The sequence below is a fragment of the Epinephelus fuscoguttatus genome, linkage group LG14, assembly GCF_011397635.1.
Source record: "Epinephelus fuscoguttatus linkage group LG14, E.fuscoguttatus.final_Chr_v1".
Lineage (NCBI taxonomy): Eukaryota > Metazoa > Chordata > Actinopteri > Perciformes > Serranidae > Epinephelus > Epinephelus fuscoguttatus.
Window position 1 is genome coordinate 12,650,080 of NC_064765.1, and position 25,702 is coordinate 12,675,781.

The 25,702-nt window shown below is 41.6% G+C and overlaps 1 protein-coding gene across 3 annotated transcripts in view; it reads right to left on the reverse strand.

The window, feature by feature from the left end:
• Nucleotides 1–25,702, reverse strand: part of slc7a14a (solute carrier family 7 member 14a) — a 102,407-nt gene that overhangs the window by 23,233 nt on the left and 53,472 nt on the right. Inside the window, exon 1 of one of the 3 annotated variants that reach the window (XM_049597192.1) lies at nucleotides 21,207–21,309. The exons of 1 other annotated variant lie outside the window; for it this stretch is intronic. The gene's annotated coding sequence lies outside the window, so the exon portion shown is untranslated. One more of the 3 variants, XM_049597193.1, reaches the window with a different exon arrangement.

Sequence of the window (25,702 nt, forward strand, 5' to 3'; positions counted from 1 at the left end):
TAATCTAATATGCAGGCAGAGCAGTGTTAAACAGAAACATGCAGCTGAATGTGAATCCAAGCAATCAGTGAAATTAAAATCTGAAGATGTTTTTGTGCGGAATAATTGTAACAATGACGTATTATGTTTTCACAATGGAAGAGTGCACTGAATCCACAGAGGCCTTGTTCTATCTTTCTATAGCTGTTCAACAGTGTCTCTGATGTCATCTGAGTAACTGCTGTTGAAAGGGGAGTTATTATCGTCCTTAATAGTAGCTCCGTCCGCCTCTCGCTCTCATCTCGCTCAACAGCGGTGAACTAACACTCACCATTCATCCACTTTGAACAACAAGCGCAAGTTATTGAACAAACACACACTCATATACGGCGCACTCACATCGCCTCTCAGCTATAATATGAGCCACTCAAATGATGGCTGCAATTACCCAGCTGTTTAAGCGGAGTAGGCTGGGGCTGCTATTGTCGCTGCACTTAGTGGGAGTGTGTGCAGAGGTAGAACGGGCTCAAAAGGTGATTTAATTTGCAAGTGATGGTGAGTGCGAGGTTGGGCAGGGGCTATTAACCTTAACCACAGGTATCCTAATGAAACTGAATCGCACAGTGTATTTTTGTGGAAGATGTGAAAGGTGTACGTCAGTGAGAGAGCATGAATTTAAAAGAGCCTGGCTCATCTAAATGGAAAGCAGCCATTATTAGTTTTGATTCCACCTGTGCTTTTCCTGCTTTGACAAGTCAAAATGTCCGCCGTGAAAAGGGTCTAATGCAGATTCCTTTTACAAATTAAAAGCAGTGTGCTCCCACAAATTATCACTCAATGATCTTCATCAAAAGGGCCAGTTAGCTTAGCTGCCAGGTTTTGTACTGCAGTTCAATGGACTGAAAACAGACTCACACAGCTCGAACATAGTGGCCAATTTCATCCATTGAATAAAGTGTAAATTTCAGAATCAAAGTTTAATTTAATTGGGATATTCGCAAAGATTCTCACCTGCACTCAAAAGCATGCTTCCGTTTAATTTAGCAGCATCATGTTTTTTAATATCTAATCTCAAAGGCAATTAAATCATACAGTGTTTTTTCAGTTAGTTTCTCCTCTGACTAACATTAGTGATCAGGTAAACAGGGTGAGGAGGATGGGGAGACGGAAAAACAGCAAATCTGTTTCTCTCTTTAAAGCACTTGAACTCTGATCCTCCGCTGGGCTTTGTCAATCAATGTGAGTGTGAGTGTGCGTGTGTGTGTATGTGAAATGGCCAGACAGACCTTCACAGCTTTAATTGGACACACTGACACCTATGCACGTATCCAATCACACTCAGTAAAACTTGTGTGGCAGCTCGGGACAAACCAGGCTCAGTTTGAGACTGACTGCTACACACATGCGTGCATGGCCTTTTATTGTTCTATATCACAAATCAAATCATCTCAGTAGCTCGGTGTTCAAAACATCTGTGACGTTTTAATGTACTCTCGGTAGTTTCATTGACGGTGACCACCACCTGCCCTGCGTTGCATGCAAGCTATTTGAACAGTCGTAGATCAACAAGAGCGAGCCGCACAGGGCGCCGTGGCAGCAGGTGTTCCATCTGCTCTGTGTTAGTAAACTGACTTCGCTTTACTATCAATCCTCCCCAGGATAAAGGTTAGTCTGAGAGCATTTAACCTTTGTAGAGACTGAGGTTGACAAAGTATCTGTTACACGTTTGTATGTAAACAACTAATATCAGCTGCATTATGGTTATCAATTGACCTGTGGTGTGACAAGTGGACTACGTCTGTTACTGAATGACATTTGTCACTGTGTGTAACTGAATACAGATCATCATCGAGGTGAAGGTTAAATATTTATTATTTTAAATTAATAAAATAAAACATTGTGCAGCCTTGCAGGGCAGACACTCCCTGTGTCCTCTCAGTAATGTTGCAGTGGCTGGTGCAGATGACCTTTTAATTATACCTTGACATTTTAGCCATAAAACACACTTTGCTCTCTTGCCAAGAGTGAGATTAGAAGATCAATACCACTCTGGAGCTGGAGCCAGGGAGCAAGTAGCTTAGCTTAGCATAACAACTGGAAGCAAGGGGGAAACAGCAAGCTGGCTCTAGGGCTGTGCCCGACTCAGAGTTATGTGAGGTGAATCGGATTTGGCTATTTAATACGAATATTCGACTATTCTTTCCTTTATTTCCTCACTTTCATATTCTGAAGTCCTGGGCCTTTGTGCTCCACTGTCTCACAAGTTCCCTCAAAAGAACCTTTCGCTAAGCCCCGCCCCTTTGTGATGGTCCGACAAGCTGTCAGAGAAAGCATGGAGCCCACACTGTAACTAACTGCACTCCCTGAAGAAATATTATCATATTTTTGGAAAAATGAAACAGTGATTCCAGAGAGAAGCAGACAGAGGGGTCTACAGTGTGTGTTTGAAGGATATATCCAGGATGTCAAACTGACTCAGCAGCAACAACAGGTTAAAAAGACAAAGATAGTTAGAAGCTAAAGCCGAACTATAGGCTACAGATCACAGTGTAAAAGTGAACCACCACATCACTGCTGATCCCCACACAAGACAATGAATATAAAGGGAAACTTTGCTGATATTGAACCAGCTGTGTGGCATCACAGTATGTGCAGATGAATGGTGTTTGAACAGCACCCGGACCTCCACCGCCGGACGGGCAGGGATCTCCAGGGGAAGTCAAACAACATTCATCTGCACACACTGTGATGACACAGAGCTGGTTGAATATCAGCAAAGTTTCCCTGCTTCCCTTCACTGGTTCCTGTACAGCAGGGTCGGTCTTTGTTTCACTGCAGCATGTGTACACATTCAGTAGGCTATATCGTCAGTAGCTAGCTAGCTAACCCTGCACTTTTCAGGGTCTGATTTTGGTTTTGGAACAGGGAAGAAACATATATCTTTTTCCAACCTCTCCAGGTAACGAGTATCATTAATACACGACGTGCCCCAGGCACAACATTTAGCTCCAAATCCACAAAACCATTTTGTAATTTGGGTTACTGTACAATTAGAACGTTGATCTGTTCTAGACACACATTTATAATACGCCCTTCTGTTCTGGAAGAGGGATCACTCCTCAGTTGCTCTTCCTGAGGTTTCTACTCTCTGCAGGAAAAAGAGAAGAAAACTTAAAATGAAATGAGACAAACTCATTTCCCTGCTAGAAATTCATTACATTCAAGGCAGGGGCAGCTGGTACCTCTCCCCTGGCAACATCTGCAAAGTGCACAGTGCTGTTCTTCTGAGCCTTTATAAGGAGCACAAACTAAAGTGCCAGTGGCGACGTTAGCTTCTGAATTATTTAATAGAGTGTGGGCGAAGGCAATAAATTTTATATTTAAACATCTAGACATGGAATTACTCATATCGCTCTTGCTTTTTTCATTACAAGGGAAAGAGCCATCGGAAATTTACGCCTATAAATGAACAAAACAGCACGAAGAGAGGAAACACGCAGCAAAATAAAGCAAAGCTGTGGGTAGGAGAAAGATTTGGAAAATGACTGTCATCTCCCGGTGTGTGTGAGCAACACACTGCTGTTGTGTTTACAGCAGCCCTGCTTCACACAGACAAGCACTGTAATAGAATTTCGAACAAGACCTTCCTTCAATATCATAGCACTAAACAAACAGCCATTATCTGCTCTGCCAGAGTGCTGCCGTTTAAAGATCAATAGTTGAATCCCCGTCATCATAATCACCACCACCACCTCTATAGCAACTTAGCATTAGTGTTTCCTCTCCAGATAAGAAAGCTGTCAGAACATCCATCCTCCTGCCTAATCAGCCATGACTAAGCCTGTCTCTGTGTCCGCCCCAGCCTGCGTCTGAATTACTGGATGAATAACCTGATTGAGCTCTCATTGCCTTTACAGTAAGAGCTGCATTGGCTTAATAAGGCTGAGAGCCCTCTTCTGATTCACTCCAAACCAACCTGGCAACAGGCTTGCCTTGCCCCTGCCCCTATAAAAATCAAACCTGGCAAGCGGCCCTGGCCCCGGCTCTGATGGCCCACAGACAGAACAGGAAGGTGCTGACTCATCACCGTTTAGTAGAATGCCTGAGTAAGGAGAATTTGTCTTACCTTGTAAAAAATTGTTTCCCTCTTTTTCTCTATCTTTGCTTTTTTTGGTGTGCCAATTAGCAAAAGCTAGCATGCTAATATATCAAACTTAGATTGGGATTGGGGACCTGGTTAACATCAGCATTTTAGCACTGGCATTGTGAACATATTAGCGTGTTGAACATACATGTTTGTCTGTCTGGCAGGAAAGGATGGCAGGAAGTCCAAGTCCAAGGACAATGTTAAATAACCAGCCCAGTATATTATATACACTAGACAGACAGACAGACAGACAGACAGATAGATAGATAGACAGATAGACAGATAGATAGATAGATAGACAGATAGATAGATAGATAGATAGATAGGCAGACAGACAGACAGACAGATAGACAGATAGATAGATAGATAGATAGATAGATAGATAGATAGATAGGCTGTACATCTATAGATGTAGACACCTGTCTGTTTCTGTCTGTCTCAATATCTCTATCTATGTAGACATGTGTCTGTCTGGATATCTTTATAGATGTATACATCTGTCTGTCTGTCTGTCTGTCTGGATATCTTTATAGATGTATACATCTGTCTGTCTGTCTGTCTGTCTGTGTCTGTCTTTGTAGATGTATACATCTATCTGTCTGTCTCGATATCTCTATAGATGTAGACAACTGTCTGTCTGTCTCGATATCTTTGTAGATGTATACATACATCTGTCTGTCTCGATATCTCTGTAGATGTAGACATGTTTTATCTTTGTAGATGTATATGTCTCGCTGTCTGTCTGTCTGTCTGTCTGTCTGGATATCTTTATAGATGTATACATCTGTCTGTCTGTCTGTCTGTGTCTGTCTTTGTAGATGTATACAGCTATCTGTCTGTCTCAATATTTCTATAGATGTATACATCTGTCTGTCTGTCTGTATATCTTTGTAGATGTATACATCTATCTGTCTGTCTTGATATCTCTATAGATGTAGACATCTGTCTGTCTGTCTGGATATCTTTGTAGATGTATACATCTATCTGTCTGTCTCGATATCTCTATAGATGTATACATCTGTCTGTCTGTCTGGATATCTTTGTAGATGTATACATATATCTGTCTGTCTCGATATCCCTAAAGATGTATACGTCTGTCTGTCTGTCTGGATATCTCTATAGATGTATACGTCTGTCTGTCTGTCTGTCTGGATATCTCTATAGATGTATACGTCTGTCTATCTGTCTGTCTGTCTCGATATCTCTAAAGATGTATACGTCTGTCTGTCTGTCTGTCTCGATATCTCTATAGATGTATATATATATCTGTCTGTCTGTCTGTCTGGATATCTTTGTCTCTTTGTAGATATATACATATATCTGTCTGTCTGGATATCTCTAGATGTATATATCTGTCTGTTTGTCTGTCTGTCTGTGTCTGTCTGTCTGGATATCTCTACACATGTATACATCTGTCTGTCTGTCTGTCTGTCTCAATATCTCTGTAGATGTAGATCTATCTGTCTGGATATCTCTTTAGATGTAGACATCTGTCTGTCTGTCTGTCTGTCTGGATATATCTACAGATGTAGATATGTGTCTGTCTGGATATCTTTGTAGATGTATACATCTATCTGTCTGTCTCGATATCTCTACACATGTATACATCTGTCGGTCTGTCTGTTTCGATATCTCTATAGATGTATATACATCTACCTGTCTGTCTTGATAGCTCTATGCATGTATTCATCCATCTGTCTCAATATCTCTATAGATGTAGACATCTATCTATCTGTCTTCCTCGATATCTCATTAGATCTGTCCGTCCGTACAGAGAGATAGTGTTCCCATCCACTAAACTGAAGGGAGTAACCCAGGGCAGGGGATTCAGAAGGAATGCTGATTTGGTACAAGGCAAACCTTGTACACTCAACAGAATTAATCAGAAAAGGCGAATTTTCAATTTGGCTCAAGGCTCAGGTTGTCATGTGTGTGGTATATATCCCTCCATCAGAATCTCATTATAATGAAAATAGTCTCTCCATTCTCCAAGATGAAATAAATCACTACCAGGCCCAAGGAAGCGTATCTGCGGTGACCTTAATGCCAGGACAGGCATAGAACCGGACCATACCTGGCCACATCAGCATTCCCCTCCTTTCACCTCCCCACAGGAACAACTTTGGCAAAACTCTCAACAAAAGCAGGCACAAACTCTGCAGCTATGTCGAACACTGGTACGGTCTGCTTCGTCGGGACTCCTACGGCCACTATTCTCACTACACACAGCTCTCCTCTTGGAAATAGCACAATAGATTATAGGATAACAGACCTATACCTGTCCTGTCTGAGAGTGTTCACAATCAGCCCCCTGACACCTTTATCTAATCATTGTAAAATTACACTCTACATGAGAAAAACATTAAGGGACCCTCAGAACCCAGTAAACTGAATAATACGAAACCTTTTAGAGGGCCAAACGATAGCAAGGAGAACTACCAGAAAGCATTCAGACAACAAACAATTCAATATTAGATAGACAGACAGCAAGATGGCAAGATAGAAAGCTAGATAGAGCTTGTGTGAAGAAGGAAAAGTGAATGTGCATAATTCATGTTTGTGTGCGCAGCTCTACTTCATTGCCTCTGTGTAAAGATTTATGAGAACAGCCTCTATGAAGCGTTACACAGCAGTGCTAAGAGCACCATGCAGTCTGCAGTCTAATATCTAGATGCATCGCTATCAATCAGTGTGACTAATAGTATATCCATGCTCACTTAATCCCATCCATTTCATTAGGCTGTACTGTTAAATGTAGTCTGGTCTTGTATGAAGCAAACTTGATTTTTAACATTGTGTTCTTTTAGATAAAAGGCGTGACAGTATGACTGTGTTAACATTGATAAAACAACATGTACACCAATATTTAAAAGTCATTTCTTCCAAAGCAATGCAGAGAACCCATTAAAATAGTAGATCCAGCTGAGGAGTCTCATGGATCTGTGCTGTAATTGGCTGGTTATAAAGTGAAGACATGGAAGCCTATATTCATTTTCCTCTGCTTGGCTGACTTTGGTGACTGTCTGGCTGATTCGGTGCCTTGGCTGAGTGGCCACAGTGTCCCTATCTGACAAGCCTAATGAATCGGATTCTTCATTTGACACAAAAGAGAAATTGCCTCCTGCCAGGTTGATTTCTTTGCCTGAGTCATCAGTCACACTTGAACTATCTCTGTCTGTCTACACTATTCAGAGACGGGTTTTAAAGTAAGAACTGTGATGTTCTCGTTGGTGTCACAGAGGCGGCTGTCTGACTGCCTCTGTAATTTACTGAGAGATTCTTTGTTTGATTTACTCATGTCAAACTATCTGCATGGCCTAATCGACCATAGGTGTGTCTTGGGTGTGTGCACCCAAAGGCCCACCATGCCACTGTGCCCTCTTCAAGAGAAAAGAAAACCACGATCATAGTAACATCCACCCCATGTTCCCCACATTTATGCCCTCATTGTAACCTGGTATATTGACAGTTGTTAACATAACACACTAGACCCTAATCCCTTTGAGACTGAGTCCCTAGAGGAGTGACTAGAGGTCCTGATCCAGCCATGGTTGTCTGATTCACATGCACTAATTTAATTTTCTGCTTATCTATCAATATTAATCAACTGTTTATTTCCGACAAGAGGAGGAACACAAGACATGAAGCTCCACTGATGATGACGCGAGTGGGGGCAGAGATGCAGCCATCTGTCAAAGAGTCAACCTGGAAGTTGTAAAGCAGTGGATCTGCAAGGCACAATCAAACCAGGAAATTATGACTTTGTATATCTTCTGTTTACATTTTCCTTCTATGTCTCATTAGTGTGTGAGCCAGTTCAGCATGTTTGTTTTTGGTTTATCCTGTTGTCACATATTATATTTGTTCTGATGTCACAGAAGTTCATACAGTAGGTTAGGGTTGCAGCAGTATACTGGTTTTAAGGTATACGATGATATTAAATTTGACAGTGACCATACCATGTACATTTGGTTATCTGGAAAAAATGCAACTGAACAGAGAATCTACACTTTATTTTATCTATATTCAAAAGGGAGACTTTTTACACAAACTTCTATGAAAAAAAAGGTTTCACGTAGGGTTGGTCAACTTTATTTTACTTTTTACACAAACTTTCGATAAAAAAATGGTTTCAAGTTTCAATTAGAGTAATATAGCAAAATTCAAGCAAAATAACCCCTCTGTTTTCATTTCTTTAAGGGTCATTTTGACCTAAAATAATTAGCATATTTCTGTAATATTGTGATACTGTGAAACTGCAATATATCTTGACAGTTATCCTACTGTGAACATCTCATACCGATGCAAACCTACAGTAGGTTTATGTATATTTTGAGTAATATTTATTAGAGGCAGGGGGAAAAAAAAGATTCTCTCACCCATGAAAGATTATGTGTTGATGCAGAAAAGTCAATAATTACCAATTTAAAACCCAATTTTCGACATAATGATCACCTGGAATAAATTGGTAAGATTGGGCTGTGCGTTCTTATGGCTGAACCAAATGGATGGGAAACATAATGGATGTAAACATGTGACCTATCCATCTGAGCGAGACAACTTAACGACCTAAGTTAACACTAAGTGATCTCTTGTATACTATACGCAGACATAATGTCAGTGTCCATTTGTATGCAGATGATACTCTACTATCTATGATCTATTTAAGCTGTGCTCCAACAAATAACTATCAAAACATGATTAACCTGCTAAACTGCCTTCGTGACATTCACAAGTGGATGTAACAAAATTTCCTGCAGCTCAATGCTGACAAGACAGATATTGATCATGGGACAAGATAGTGCAAACATTTAAATATCAAACAGTCTTGGCTCTCTGTCCCACTCAATAACTACACATTAAAGAAATCTTGGTGTCAGTTTTGATCAAACCTTCAGTTTAGACAAACATGGTAATTCAGTAGTTCAATCTGGCTTCCACCATCTCAAAAACATCTCCAGGATCAGATCATTCCTTTCCAACAAATATCTGGAAACTGTTCTTCATGCATTCATAACCAGTCGGTTAGATTATTGCAATTCCTTGCTCTTTGGCATCAGTAAAAAAAAAAAAACTCTCGCGCCTCCAGCTCATCCAAAACTCTGCTGCCAGAATCTTGACTTAGACTAGAAAACACTACACTGGTTACCTGTTGCTTTTAGAATTGATTTTAAGAGTATTGATTTCTTACAAAGCCCTGAGAGGCCTTGCTCCAAGTTATATAACAGATATTCTATTGCCCCATGTTCCTTCTCGCACCCTGAGATCCTCAGATGCATCTTTTCTTGTTGTTTCAAGGTCTAGATTAATTCACAAAAGTGACAGAGCCTTTGCAGTCAGAGCTCCTTGACTTTGGAATGACCTGCCTGAGGAGATCAGAGCTGCAAACTCAGTCTCATATATTAAATCACTTCTGAAAACCTGTTTGTTCAAAATGGCCTTTTGGTGAATTTAACTGCTGTTATGTGTATTCTGTTTTTATTACTTTGATCTTATTTTATTTGCTTTGTCCTTTATTCGGTTTTGTAAAGCACTTTATAACTGTGTTTTGAAAGGTGTTATGTAAATAAAGTTTATTATTATTATTATTAACTGAGTGTGTGCAACCACAGATGGATACAATCCAACAACACAATCCCATGGCCTAAAAACTAGCGTATGGAAGCATTTTAGCATCTATGAAATTAAACGAAAAATGAACCTTGACAAGAGCTACATGGTGTGCAAGGAAATGAATCTGTTGACTTTAATTACAGATCATTACCAATATACTATATTTTAAATAGTCACACAGTGTATAGAAATCAAAAATGTTAATTATAATCACAACATAGCCCTTTGAATCAGAATCGAATTGTGAGGTGCCTACAGATTCGGACTCCTAGTGTTTACATTCCCTATATTTTTTATTTTAATAGTAGAATACAGATACACATAATATTCAGATAAATGCCTCCTAATATTCGACCAAATATTAGTCGACCAGAAAGGTCATTAGTCGCTTAATTGCAGGGGAAAAAAAGTGAAAATCTAGGAACATCTTGTCAAGATAAATCAAAACCTAAATGACTGGACCATGTGGGAATTTAATTTGAAAGGACAGACACAGGAAGTGTCCATGCTCAGCAGTCAGACAGGAGTCAGGTTAATTTCCAGGGCTGGTACCTGCGGTTATTCCACAGACTAGTTAATAACACGTCGGGCAGGAAATCCAAAGTGTGGGATCATTTTGAGAAGGTGAAGGACGAACCCAAGGTGATATGTAAACTCATCTTCATTGGTCGACTACAAACATGACGTATCATCTGAAACATGGAAGTAGCTACATGCCCATTAGCCCACAGCGTCATTAACAGGCGGCTCGCTCAGTGTGTGACGTGCACTTGTAGATAAAATATAGGCCTATATTAATGAAGGTTCATTAGTACGGTTTTGTATTTCTCTGTAATGTAGCACAGTGTTAACAATGTTACTGATACTATTCTTTCTCACACCTTCAACTCAAACCATTGTGTTGCCCCGCCCAAATTATATCATTTAATAATTACATTAATATCATAAACATGCGGGCGACTAGTCGACTAATGGCCCTAAATGAAGTGTTGGTCGACTAGGAAAATCCTTAGTTGGGGGCGGCCCTACATATTATATATCCTTTTAAAAATGGTGGCAGGAGATACTACTGTGAGGCTGTGTTGTTAGACTGTGTGAAAAAAAAAATCTAGTCTGGATCGAAACAAGCTTTTGACCGCGTTATATCTTGTATCATTGTGTTAATAGGAGTAAACCATCTGGACATGATTGTAAGTCCTGTATAAGAATAACCTGCCATGCTGTTTCTGATTTTAAATATTCAAATAAATCCTCATTCCCAATTTTGCCTGCCTCCTGGACTTGTGAGCGTACTTTTCATTAATTTGAACACAAGACGAAAGACTCTTCAGTGGCCTTGGAACATGGAGTACGCTGAAAGAGCTGCTACACGGTCCAAATAACCAATGTGCCAATAGATGAAGGACAGAAAGTCTGAATTTGGTATAAACAAATTAATGGCTGACCAGTGATACCCTCCAACATACTGTCATCCCTAGCCATTTAGCGCTAGTCGACAATATTTGAACTGGTAAGAGGCAAATATAAACACAAACAGGGACGTCCCTCTGCTACGCTCAGTTGGCTGTCTGACCAGTTTACTCATTACATGTCTGGCTCATATTCTGGCTCGCTAATGACTCTAATTCAGATTTGGACCATTAAGCGCAAACATGTTGATGTGTATTCTAGATTTTATCATAGTGATAAACGATCAGTAAACAGAGAGAAGGAATACTGCAGTAGCCTGCACGTTTAAGGTGCACCATCCCTATCTGTCAAAAGTTTCCAAGGTGGAAAGCGCTGGTGCCAGGCCGCAGACAAATTGCTCTGCATGACTGACCTGTCAGCCAGCACAGTTCACTCCCAATTTGGCCCGCCTCATCCCCATCTATCTCGCCCTAATGCACAACACGGGGTGCCTGAAGCTTAAAGCGCACTGGGTCTGGCTCCAGACTGCAAGATAAATAAAAACAACGGTGTCACTCCCTCTGGCTCTCTGGCTAACCAGCCATATCGATGACATCTCTCTCTGTGAGGCCTTAAGCTCTAAAAAACAGCAGGGTGATTTTACACTCAGAGACTAACCGTGACTAACTTGATGCCTGAGAATAAACCTCAGTTTCAGACATATAGTCTAAGAGAAGGCTTGAAACATGGTCATAAAACCAGCTCACTGATATCCTGCTGACTAATTCCTCGTCGAGAAGCTCCAATGCCATGAAATATTGGTGACACTCGGAGATAATGGAGGAAGGAAATATTGCCTGTGGTTGCCAGAGACATCCCCCCTCCCAACAGTATTGTCTCGATCGATCCCATTTGCTAATCTCCATCCTAACTGCAGTCAGTTTTGTCATTCTCGAGTATCTAAGAAAGCTTTCTATACAGCATCACTGCACAAAAAACATGTTCCTGGTCTGTTATGACAGAATTCAGTATCCATCTGTCTTGGGATCACAGTGACTGGAGAAAAATGCATCTGCCGTACATCATTAGCGCCACATACAGTATCCACATCTCTGCCGTCACTCTCTGTAACCTCTCCACTTCCTCTCTGGTTTTCCCCGTCTCTATCCTCCCAGTCAGCGCAGGGACTTGTTTGTCAGCGTATCCTGCTTGCCAGCAAATGAGTGTAGTCCCTGTTGTGTGCGCTGCTCACTGTGTTCAAACAATCCGCTGACAATTGATGGTCCTTTTCATTTCATCGATTCCACCTTCACCTGTTACCCCTCTCCACGTTCTCAAGTGTATTTCCTCCCCTTCACTCTCTGACTGTCTGTTTTCTCTTTTTCTCAGTCTCTTCTCAGAGGCTGGCCATAGAGTGCTTCGCCATGGCAACCAAATGGATAAACTCCCTGAACTCCCGTGTTTGTCCGTCAACAAGTTTTTCAGTCTTACAACAACTTTGACCTCTCAGATGTGTGCTGCATGTGCCACAGTGAGGTTGTGAAAGGCCTATACTGATACCAGAATCTTTTTTCCTTCATATTATAAAGTGGTGATAGTTTTTTGCTTTAACTTGACTATGAAATAAATGTTAATTGCACAATGTAACGGCTACAGAATAATGGCACCACTGGCATTTAGACTGGTTCCCTATGGGCCTCACTTTCACTATACAATTCTGTTACAAGGTACGACCTCCAGGGAAATTTGAGGCTCAATTTACATCACAAAGGAAGTGCGTCAACCTTTGCAGAAACAACACAGGAAGAGCATAGCGCTTCTGTTTTCCCCAGTGGCTATCTGCAGCTATTCCCAGTTACCATAGAGTGTCAATGTTAGTACTTTACGGTTATTTCCCCCAGTAGATGAATAGGGGTTTAATGATATATTGAACTAGACTGATGATGAATGATCCATTATCACTGATGCATGTCATCAACTTTAGATACTCCTTTATTTAGACATTTCCATGGCACGTTTGTGTCACCTTTTCCTACCAAGCACAACTCCTTCCTAAACATTCAAACAGTGCTAGCAGCCTAGCACCAGGCAGGCTGTATCATGATGGAACTTGTGATCCACACCCCTGAGCGGAAATGGTGGATGGTGGGACAACTGAAGGCGCTTTGTGATCCGGTTGTCTTTGCAACATTGATGCCATTGATGTTTGCAGGGTATATGCAGGAATCCTGAGGTTAATTTCAATTCCTTTTTAAGACATTTTTAAGACCTTCCAAAAAAACCTTAAGACCTCGTCGCCACTTCAAGCTGTCGTTAGCAGCAACGCATCTTTAACTTACTAAACAGTTGTAGTTTGTAATTAAATCTATGGAGCGCAAACATACAACAGAACTCAGAGAAAATGAGAAGGAATAAAGCTTGAAAGAATACATTAAACCAAAGGCAGGTTTATTAAAATACACCTTAGGTCATAACAAGTAACACAGCTCTAAAGCTCAACATCAACTATTCAAGGACAACTTGCTGAAAACAACAACCTTATGGCTAGCCCCCTGCATGTGGGATTTAGGGCTGACCCAAAAAATTCAAAGCTTCAAAGCTGTGTTTTTTGGGGGGACCTTGAACGCAACACTGATCATGCCGTCTGTTTATGGTTGTTTTTTTTCCCCTTTCTCCCTATGTAAACTCAAAGAACGAGAAGCAATGTCTACTAGGCATATAAGATTTCATGTTCCAGTTCCAGTTTGTGTTTTTAATTGATTGATTGTTTTTGGTTGGTTATTAAAAAAGAAAACATCTCCGACAAGGAAATAGAAAGCCCGACGGGCGATGAATGGAGACCTATTATCCTGCTTGAACACAGACGACTAACTTCTTTCAACAATGTGACTCAAAATAATGATAAAATATATTTTATTGATGTAAAATAATATGCTGATGGTGACATTTTCCACCGGTCCGTTGCGCACTGAGTCTGGTGTCAGTGACACATGCTGCTCTGAGTGGCGCATCTGTCTGCTTGCGCTGCAGTGCGCGCCCAGGGTTTTAATTTAGTGTTCAATCAAAAGGTAAACATTACTTATCAGCAACCAGAAGTGCTTTTTTGTTTGTGAATATTTTTATCTTAATTCTAGGGTTGCAAGAAACTACCCTTTCGCCATAATTTTTAAGTTATTAACTTTTTTGGACTTTTTTTTTTGCTCAGCCCCCACCCCAAGTGGCAGTCAGAATGTGTCTACCTACACATCGTTGTTTGGAATAGTCGCAAGGAGGAAAATAAATTATACATTCATGGATACTTTTTGTCAAAGCTTGAAAGCCAAGAAAATGTAATACTTGATAAAATTGCAATTACGACTTTTTAATACTTATTAAGGGCCTTAATTTTCCAACATTTGATCGATCAACTTTTAATACTTTTTAAGACCCTGCGGACACCCTGGTTTGGGGGGGGTTACAGTTACTTCAGTTTTTCCTCTTTCTCTTATTAACTGAAGTAATTTTTGATTACATCGAATGGGGATCCAAATGTACATTTTGTGCGAAAAACATGGGCTTTTTATTAGTAACATTGTATTGTTGCCAAATTTTACATTGGTAAACTACAACTATAAAAATAAAGGATGTTTTACTGCCTCTCGCAGCAGCTGGAGACTGAGAATTCACTGGGTCGACTGACGGCAACTTTTAAGGTGGAACGTTTACTTGTAATGTTACTCAATGTATGAGCTGACGACGTGAATCCATCAGCACACCTTAAATTTCAATATGACAACTTTGACTATTACTTTTTTAGTTTTTATTTTCTCTCTTGGACGACACAGACTTTTAGTAATGAATGGACCTTCAAGCTTTTGAAAATATGTATTAATTTTGACCAGATTATGTGAACGGCATATATTCTAATCCTCACTTGGAGATAAAAAAGCATCACGGAGCGCCGCTCCTGTGGGCTCCTGCCGGCTGCACTTGCCTGAGAATGTAACCCGCTATTTTTAAACATCTCACTGCAGCCTGTTTTATTTTGTTCTGAAAATATCGGCGTGCAGCTTTGTTCTGTGGACGATAAACAAGGTGCAGTCTTCTCATCTATGTCACCAGTAATGAGGAAATACAGTAAGCGCTGGACGGAGCAGTGAGTGACGACAACCCCGCCCACATTTAGGAGTACTGTTTGTCTGAAGGGTTACTTTTGGTTCCAAAGGTACCATACTGAAAGTGTCTGGTGGAAACGAGGCCATTGGTTTTAAAAAACACAAAGGCATAAAGGCAGAGCGTAAACAAACAAATGCATGTTGTCTCAGTGAAAGTTCAGTAATGACTTTATAAGCTTTCAACTAATGATCACATTTCCTAATCAACTAATAAGACACAATAACACCAGTGTAATTTTCTCTTCTGCTGTCTCACTAATGACCATTTATGTGTTTACCACAGTTTAAATGTCCTAATGGCTGTTAAATTCAACGCTTGCTGCCTCCTTTAAGTCTTATTTCAGCTTGTGCACACACTGTTTACTGGTGCCTTGATAGAAGTCATCATGCTGAAGACGACATGTCTGGAGGGTTTGGCAATTTTAGCTCTGGAGGAGGTGAGGACTAAAATACGGGGTTAGATTTCCACGACCTGTGGTAGCTGTTTTTATTGAAGACCACTCTACACAGAGGGGACCGATACAATGAGGGAAAGGAAGGAGGCCTATTACGGGGGATAATTGGGACAAAGCCTCAGAGACATGCAGTGATTTCCTCTCAATCAGCGTCACAGAGTGGAACTACTTTGTGCATCTGCTAAATGATTGACTGATTGTCAGCGCAACAGAGTGTTTCTTTCTGCTGTTTTAATGGCTTTTAAAACGCCCATGATTTTCAAAGCTGAGGCAAACCGGCGCAGACTTTACACACAAATATTTAAAGATGAGAGCGTAAACAAATGCCAGGTATTATCTCACCATCCATGATGATAATCTGCTCTTTAGAAAGTTTCTTTTTGCAGCTTAGACACGGCAGCTTTAAATGTGGTCGCTCTCGGCTCTGTCTGTCCTTGACTGTCAATATAATAAAGTGATGTTGGTGCATTTTGTCTGGGAAGTGCTCAAAATTACAGGAGATGGAGTAAATGGGCAGAAAAGAGCTCAACTACCGATAAACCTGAAGGGAACAAACCACAGTCACGAATTTATAGCAGTGATCGGATTACATTGTAATGATAATGATCAAGGCCGCCCACCTCCCACACACACTGGCCTTCCAGTCTCTCTCTGTCCGTCTCAGTGCTTTGTCTCCTCTCTTTCCCCTCCCTTTAGTGCCAGTTGAGCCAGTAACCAGAGGTGCATGTGTGTGTGTGTGTGTGTGTGTGTGTGTGTGTGTGTGCTGCTGACAGAGACAAGAAAAGGATGCAATGTGTGTCTGTGTGTATGAGGTCCTGATTATATTAGCCTTTATGCGCAGGCAGGTTCACTGACGTCAGTGCCGAGCACATCTGATGGAGAAAGGGGCGGTGGGGGTTGACCGGCCATTCATAAATATAAAGGCTTATGGTTGTGTGTATGTGTGTGTGTGTGTGTTGCTGCTGCATGAGTCACACCTATATTTTACAGTAATGGGGTACTAATGACATCACCAAATGCTAAGTATTTATCTGACACATCCATTCTCTCTAGTGTCTGACTTGCATCTATTACACACACACAAGCATTTAGTCAGCATCCATCATCCCTAATAAAGATGAATGAGAGACCAGTAGCATTTCATAAACACTGACTCTGTATTCTGAGCTTTCTCTCCATTGTTCTGACTTGCGAATTAAAGGCTATAACTGATATTTTTACACTAAAAATCTTTCAGATGACAATGTGAAAACAGTGTCACAATGTAAAAGGGGTCACTTAATGTAACGAACCTACAGAAAATCCTTTCCAGAGAAGTTGCAGCTCACTGTTCAGCAGTCCGGCCCACTGTTTCACTCCACTTGCTCTCAAAGCACCATTTTCTTGCTGCACCAGGCAGCTGTTTTTAGAGAAATAGCTCTACAAACCGACTGTATGCCAACATCTGCTCAGCACCAAACAGCAGATAAACACAGTTAGCGAATAGATGTTGAGCATAGCGGAGCAATTAGCAGCTAAATGGGCAGATATTTCCCTCAGGAGTTGGTAAAGACCAAAAGCAGAACTAAAAGATAATGAATATTGGACTTACACTCACCAGGTGGACACAAGCAGGACTCCAAAGGAATGCTAATGTTGCTTCCTTACTGCTGGACGTTTAAAGAAGAAACTGTTACATATATAAACTTAAACAATATTTGTATGTCCATCTTGTTTTCGCTGCCCCCAAGTGGCCAAAAAACAAACAGTGATTACTTAAAGCGAGGCTTTCTCACTTCTGAAAGAAGAGATAGCATATCATTTTTTTTTACAAATTAAAAACTGAATTCATAAGAATTAAAAATGCACCCCTGTTACACTCAGCTTCTAGATCTACAGCCTGACTTGATCTGGTATTACCAGTTATCTAAGGGTGGCTAATGTTAGCTAATGTTGAGACTTACATTGCTGAACAGAAACTCAGTTTATGTACAGTGGCCACTTTTCAGCAGTTACATAAAGTTAACCCTTTGAAACCTGGAGCAACATAATTTTTCTTGTCCTGCTTTCAGACGCCTTTCGCAAGTACTGTAGCCTTTGAACCCTGAGCTAATTGGTGCGTTTCCTCTTAGAAACATGGGGAAAAAGGCAATGAGCAGCTTGGTAAGACATGTCCCACAGAATACAAAAAAAAAAAAAAAAGATAAAATTAAAAATTTTAGAAAATTATATAAAAATAAAACGGGAAAAAGACAAAGCTAACAAGAAAATATATATTATTTAATATTTAAATTTATTATTATTACATATTCAAAATTATGGTGAATTATTAGAATTTTTAAACTTTTTTTTTTTTTTTTTTACCTTTTTTTAAACTAATTTTCTATTTTTTGATTTTCTCTTTTTACTAATTTCTTGGAATTTTTTTTTAGGTAATTTCTTCCTCTGTTGCTCATTGCCTTCTTCCCATGTTTTTGTAAGACATCAAGCCAATTTGCTCAGTTTTCAAAGGGTTAAATAGACTTTATCACTCTGGGAGAACACTTTTTGTTTGTATATGTGTTGGAAATAGTTTTAAAAAAAGATTGAATTTTTTTAGAATGCTGCTGGGGCTTAAAGGCTGATAAAGACTACAGCTTTCTCCCTCATTTCCTCTTGCCTCTCCACCATTATTACCCCATAAAGGCAGAAAATGCCCAGAAGATAATAACTTTTAAAAAGATTGTGTTTTTTCTTGCGGATTCAGAAACTCTTTCAGACACTGAATCACAAAAATAACACCTCCTCAAAGTGAAAAAATATTCAGCTGAAGTAAACAATAACAAAAACTGTCACTGTAATGTCCTAGTGAAGAGACGGTCAGGCTATTTGTGCCCACTGTCACTGCTGAGGTGCCCTGGAGCACGGGGCAAGTCACTGCACCTCAAGCTGCTCCGGTGGTGTGGCCCTGTGTGACTCCAAGTTGTCTGATGTGAGACCTGGAAGTCTTGAGGGTGTGTGTGTGTGTGTGTGAGTGTGAGGGATATGCAGGAAGACAAACTGCAGTAGCTAAATTGGTCGGTTACATAATTCTCTGGTTCTTCTTATTGTTGTTGTTGTTGTTGTTGTTGTTTTCACCCTCCCATCATCACCATCATCATGTTTTTCTTCTTCCTCCACTGTTCTGGCTAAAACCGCATTTGTCTCTGTCAGCCCCTCCAGGACGCGATCGCAACAATTAATGCAAATTCAACCCACCCTCGTGAGCTCTGTGCGACCTTGCGTGTCTGTTCAATCACTGCAACCAATCACTGTAGGTTCCTGTGAGTTTCACCACATATAGCAGCCCCCTGCCACACTCACTTCCTTGTTTCTGCTTGTGAAATTTCAGACATAAAATGCGTAAATTTCTCACATTTACCGACAAAAATAACGGTTACAGACTGTGCAAGGCAACTTCCTGATGTTCTACAGGAAAGCTGTAAACCACATGCAGTGCTGTGGTTGGACACAAACAAAAGTCACTGATTTTACAGACACTTCTCTGCCACCAAACACAAGTAAATGGCTAAAATGCACTGACAACTAACATGACAGATCACCATGACAGAGGCTGTTTTATCCAGATGCTCTGCAAAGAATCAAGGTGAGTTAGGTTTAGGTAGTGCTAGACAATTTGTGATTTATACGACACTAACAGACACAGACTGGCCAATCATAACATAGCATCAGGCCGGCTCAGACCAGGGTCCGACAACAACACTAGCTTCTAACTATCTTTGTCTTTTTAACCTGTTGTTGCTGCTGAGTCAGTTTGACATCCTGGATATATCCTTCAAACACAGACTGTAGACCCCTCTGTCTGCTTCTCTCTGGAATCACTGTTTCATTTCTCCAAAAATATGATCATATCTCTTCAGGGAGTGCAGCTAGTCACAGTGTGGGCTCCATGCTTACTGTGACAGCTTGTTTGTCGGACCATCACAAAGGGGCGGGGCCTAGCGGAAGGTCAAGACTCCAATTTTTTAGAAAAGCTGCTGTAAAATCAGGCATTTTAGGCTGCGACAATACCCCAAAAAAGCCTGCAAAATCCTGGGGCAACTGTTTCGTTCCACTGTCCATCACACTGTATGTCCAGCTTATGGATTTTGTGTTTAGTCCTATTGTATTTTGAAGGATTTAATCTTAATCCCTAAAGTTTTCTCAGTTATTTCCTGAGTTTTCTGGTACTAGTTGACCCAGCATGTCTTAACAGATCTGAATTACCTACTGTGCTTTAAAACGTATCCCACTGTTTCATTTTTTGTTCTATTACAGTAATTCTCCTCTCACAATGGAGTCCCGTTCTGTGTCATAAATATGCTGCTTTCCGACAAAACCCCACAGCTCCAGCCTGCAAACACAACCTCCATCTAACCAACCTCCTTTATTCCTGTGCAGCTGTCTCTTATGGTAAGTAATAGGCACCTGTTGAGCGCTGACAGCACCATAAAGCTTGAGCACATTAGCCAGTGATCTGCTGATGACTGTTTTCAGCACCACGGACAGCACGTCATCACAACTGGGTATGAGAGATGGGGAGGAAAAAAAAAATAATTAAGGAGGAGGGGGGGGGGGGGGGAGACAGAGAGACAAGACCTTATGGCAGATAGAGAGAAAAAGAGAGGCAGGAGAGAGAGAGAGAGCTGGCCATGTCATTAGGGATTAGCCCAGTTCCACAGCTTGAGGCTTTCAGCGTCTGAGTGCTCTTGTCCTCACAGAGACACACAAACACATCCAGCAGCACAGTATGTTGCCTCACTGTTTGTGTGGGGCCAGAGATGGATAGATAGAGCAATGTGTGCCATAATAAAATCTGTCATCACATCAGATACAGATTCAGCCTTTGCACTAATCTTATTTTAGTATCATGAGGACCAACAGCAGCACAATAAACTCTACACCTCATGGAAGATCTCTCTTCCCTGAGCACAAAGACAGTAAGTTTCACCATCCTCCCCTCCTCTCCCTCTGACACACCTAGACACAGTCCACAGGAACAATAACCACACATGCTCTCACCTGCAAAACCACTTAATTACACGTCCCACCCTCTGTGAGTCGCGTCCCAGCCGCCCCTCTGTCTCCTCCTGCACTCTTCCCGACCCTCCAAACGGAGCCTGCTGCAGCTCTAGTCCGGTGGGAGAAGCGACACCCGCCCTAAACTCTCTCTGCCTTCCTCTTCCTCACGCAAAGACGCGCACCGTTAAGGTGAGCTGCGCATACAGGAAGGGACCAGACATTTCCGTCCGCCCCGCCGGACTCACCGAGCATCACCTCTGTCTGCGAGGACGCGCGGTTTCCGCCGCGTTATGCGCCATCGCGCGTGAAAAAAAAAACTGCACAAAGGAAAGACAACAAAAAAGGGAGGAGGAGGAGGAGTGAGGAAGGGGAGTCAGTAGCAGAGAAGGGTGGAGGGCTGAGATTACGAGCGGGATGAGAGGAGGAGAAAAGTGGAGGAAAAACACTCACTGTGGCACGGCCGGATTAAAGGATGCCCATGTCGGATGCTGCAGTCGGTCACCAGCATCAGCAGCAGCATCTCCGGGCTGCGCGGTGCATCAGCGGGAGACAGCGCGGGGAGGGAGGGGGAGGAGGAGGAGGAGGAAATGGAGGAGGGAGGGAGGGAGGGAGGGTGAGGCTGATGATGTAAAAAGCTTTAAATCATTCAGGAGCCCGCTGCACGACATGTGACCGCCGACACGGTCTATTATTCATCCGGTTTGTTTCCTGATCGCCCTCGACCGGCCGGGAGGCACCGAGCTGACCGGACGTCGTCCATCCAGCAGCCGACCCCGTGATCCACGGGTCCAAGCATGACACGAGGATTATCACTAATGTGCCCACAATACCCCATACTACTTTGTATACAACAATGCATAGTACTTACTGAATATTTCATGTACTTTTTAGTTATATTGGTTTTATTGTTATTGTTATATTTCTCCATATCTGATATTAAACTGTTAAAAAGTCAGTGGATGATTCATATTCATAAAGGCATGTATTTTAGCATCCCAGCTGACAAAAGAAAATGAGGGCACTGTTGCATATTTCAAAAGTATCATATCAACATTTCTAAAGTGATATAATATGACTTTGGAAAGCAACACACTCACACACTCTGGCTCCATATACCTAATCATCATCAGCTGTGTGACAAAGGTGTAGTCCATATAACAGATCAGTGCATGTGTCTCAATATGTTTGTTGATCTTGAAGAAGGCCCAAAGGCTGAAACGTCATTAAAAGAAAAGAAATGCATATGGAGCCAGTGTGTGACACTTACTTTCTACAATCATGTGTATCGCCAGTGAGCAGCACCTCATTATAAGACATTATGTAGACAGCTGTCAAAACAACAAACAAAATTGGTTCATGTGTTTCCAGCAGTCTTTTAGGCACCAATTGCGAGGTCTTTTTGGGACCAGTTCCTGTTTTTCCTGCTGCTTTTTAAGCCGGAAAAGTGGCTGTTTTTTGAGAAGATACCACAGTTTTTGTTGCCAGTATAGTGGCATGAAAAGTGGTTGGTTTTTTTACCGAGTTAGTGCTGCTTTTCTTGCCAAGACATTCTCACTCCAACCTCGTCATATATCGGCATTTGGTCATGGACTTTCCACGTCCAAATGCGATGGGAAAGGTACCCTGGGTGAGTTGGGTTTTGACGTTGTGGGACACTTTGTCAAGTTCTGCCTGTTACATGCATTGTCTTTTAAAATACGCTTCTGTTTTTACAGGAAATTTAACGTTTACATACAGTCTCTTTCAAAATAAATGCACTACGTCCATGACTCCCCCCCCACCCTTCAACAACCAAAGCTCGTAGTTAGGTTAGGGCTTAGTCAGGGTTTGGTTTTATAATATTACAGGACGTGAACACCGCTCTGCCAGGCGAAAGTCAGTGTTCGATGATAAACTATATGGGCAACCAGCTGTGTATCATGCTGATGTTACAGGATGGCTTGTTTCTGGGGGAGTGACGCTGGAAGTCACTGCCGAAGCACCAGATTTTAATGACTTTGGAGTGAGACCGGGTCGTTTTTGGCGAGATATTATAGCTTTTTCTGCTGGGAAAGTGGCATGAAAAGTGGTTGTTTTTTCACGAGAGATCACTGTGTTTCTTACCAGGTAGTGGCGCAAAGAGCGGTTGTGTTTTACCGAGACAACACTAGTATTCCTGGTGAGATAGTAAGACAAAAATAATTTTTTTCACCAATAACACTGCTTTTTCTGCCAGGACAGTGACTGCATAACTGGGTATTTCAAGTCAAAACATGATCTTTTTCTCACCATAACCAAATGGTCTTTGTGTCTAAACCTAGCCACATGTAACCATTGCATTGTTGAACATATCCGCTGCATAATAATATGCAAATATAACATAATCGTGGTTTGCAGTGATGGCGACAGGGATCATTTTACAGAAGGGAGTTTTTTTTAATATCCATAATTTAGTCAAAAACACAAACATTTTTCTAAATTGTAAAGAATTGATTGTGTCAAATAAATGTCAGGTATTTTAACAAAGGTTTTTTAAAAAGGATTTTGACTAAAAATGAGAGAAAATACACAGGGGTGAGTGGTGAACCACACTTTTACTGTTACACTTAAAGTGTTGTCTCCAACCTGACCATGCAATGTGCTCTGTAGGCTAACTGCTTTACATCATGGAGGCGATCAATAGGTAGTGAAACAGCCACATATAGCTGCAGCTCACCATCCTCACCACTGCAAAGTCGGTGGTACAGGTCACACAGGGCATGTCTGTCAAACATAATGATGTCAGATTCACACAGCTATTGGATCTTTCCTAGGCATGTGACATTTTCCACAGATGCCATGACTTGAGGGGGTCTTGGAGCCACGTTGGCGTTTAATATCATTTAGGGAATTCCATCCCTACCATCCCCCATTTGCTTCCAAAGGTTTCCAAAGGAAGAGGCACATGGAGTCATGTAAAGGCCGGCTGCTGAATTATTAAGCCTGTGCTGGTGTCTGATCAAATATTCAGCAGATGGCCATGTTATTTGCCATAGATAGTAGTCTATTTATGTCAGCTGCACTGCATGTGTGTATGGTGTGTGTGTGTTAGTGCACAAAACCACGCATTCTCATCTGTGTGTGTCAGTGCAGTGCTTTATATTAGGTGTTCACTTATTCACTGACAGACTGAGCCTTTTAAAATAGCATGTAGGTAATAACAGGCCATGTTTGTGCTACAAACACACCCTCTGGTAGACAATTCAAAGGCATGATCAAATTCAGCCTTGTGCTCTCATATGTCCATTGCAGTAGTGTCGCTGCTTGTGACAGACATCTTTGTTGCTCTTGAAAAATGAAAAGAATAAAAAGTGAGATGCCCACACACACACATGGTTGGGTTTAGGCAAAAAGAACTGGGTTTGGCTTTACAATCTTACAGGAAGTGAACACCAGCCTCCCAGTTGAAAATCGGTGCCTGTTGGAAGAGCCCAACAGGCACCGGAAGAGTGGAATTGGAAGAGTGTGGGTTGCATCTGCGCTCCAGAACAGCAGCGGAGCCGATACGTTTCAATTCTAGTCGACACCATGGACGAGGAGATGTTAATCATGGAGGTGCACCCAGATGTCTTCCTACTACTCCTCTGGTTTTGTGGTTCTGTTTATAGAAACTACATCTTGTTATATTGCACGATTATGCATGAATTCACAAGATCTCGTGGGTCCTCGTGACTCCCGCTGTCCGGCAGAGCTGCACCGCTCTGCGCAGCAAATGCAGCCGATGGGTGTTGACGGACGGCGGAGCACGCAGCAGATAACAAGCGCAGCCATTCCACAACGGACACGCATCCAGTGGAATTCCAGCCTTAGACTTTCGCTACCTTAACTTTCGTTCCCCGATGCTGCCAACTGGCTGCGTATTATGCCGACGTGAAAGGACGGCTTATTCGTCTTTGTCTGACAACGGAAGGCACTGCCCAAGCACTTGATTTTGATGACTTCAGAGTTAGACCGGGTTGAGCAAAAAGATATTAAGACAATATCTCACAGTTCGCTTGCCACCCTTCCTGAACAACGATTGTCCAATCATAGCTTAGCAATAGCAGCTTCTCTGTCAAGCACTGGATATCTCCACATGCTGAGGCAATGTGCATGGAGCTGTGATAAGAGAAACTCCATAAAGACATTGGAGAGTGGTGTCTTTTTAGCCTTTACAAAACAAGAAACACAAGCAAAAGTGTAAAGAACGCATTAAACCACAAATTTATCGGCTCAAATGTGAGCTGTGATTGTTAGCATCTCTGGCAGCTAGCCTCCTGGCAAATGTTACAGCAGAAATTCAGGGTTACTTCCAAGGCCAAGAGCTCATGTGACAACCCCTCCACTCCAATGGGTGTGCCTGTTTTCCTGACTGTTCTTTCGTTCTGTTATAGGATGCGGGTCAAGGCAGAGGGTCATCATTAACTTGATGAGCCACACCCGGGCCTGGTGGACTTCATGATATAAAAGCTCACCACCTTCCAACAGAATATCCCTCTTCCCTAACTATTTGCACACTCGTCTCATCTCGTCTCTTCTCCCATCACTGTTGCTGCCTAAGAGTTGGGTTGTAATACTCATTACAAATAATTAGTTGGGATTAAAAGTGTTAGTTCACAGTTAACATCTCTATCCTGCTTCATATTGCATTTGGGGACATTTTCATTTGAGCAACATCACCCAAGATATCATCACACCCGCCAAACCCATTGGTTAAACTATCTTCTCTTGGAACACATGTGAAGCATACGTAAGATAAGCAGCAAAACATTTTGTCCTCCCAGGTCAAATTGACCCAAAGACAATAGGAGGGCTAAGCAGAAAGAAAAGTAGGAACTTTCTATCATCGTATCTGGCAATGTTAATATCCAGGTGCTGGAAAAACATTGCCAAAGAGTTTCTCTATTTTCCACAACAGTTACAACAGAACCAGGCTTGTTTTTCCTGGA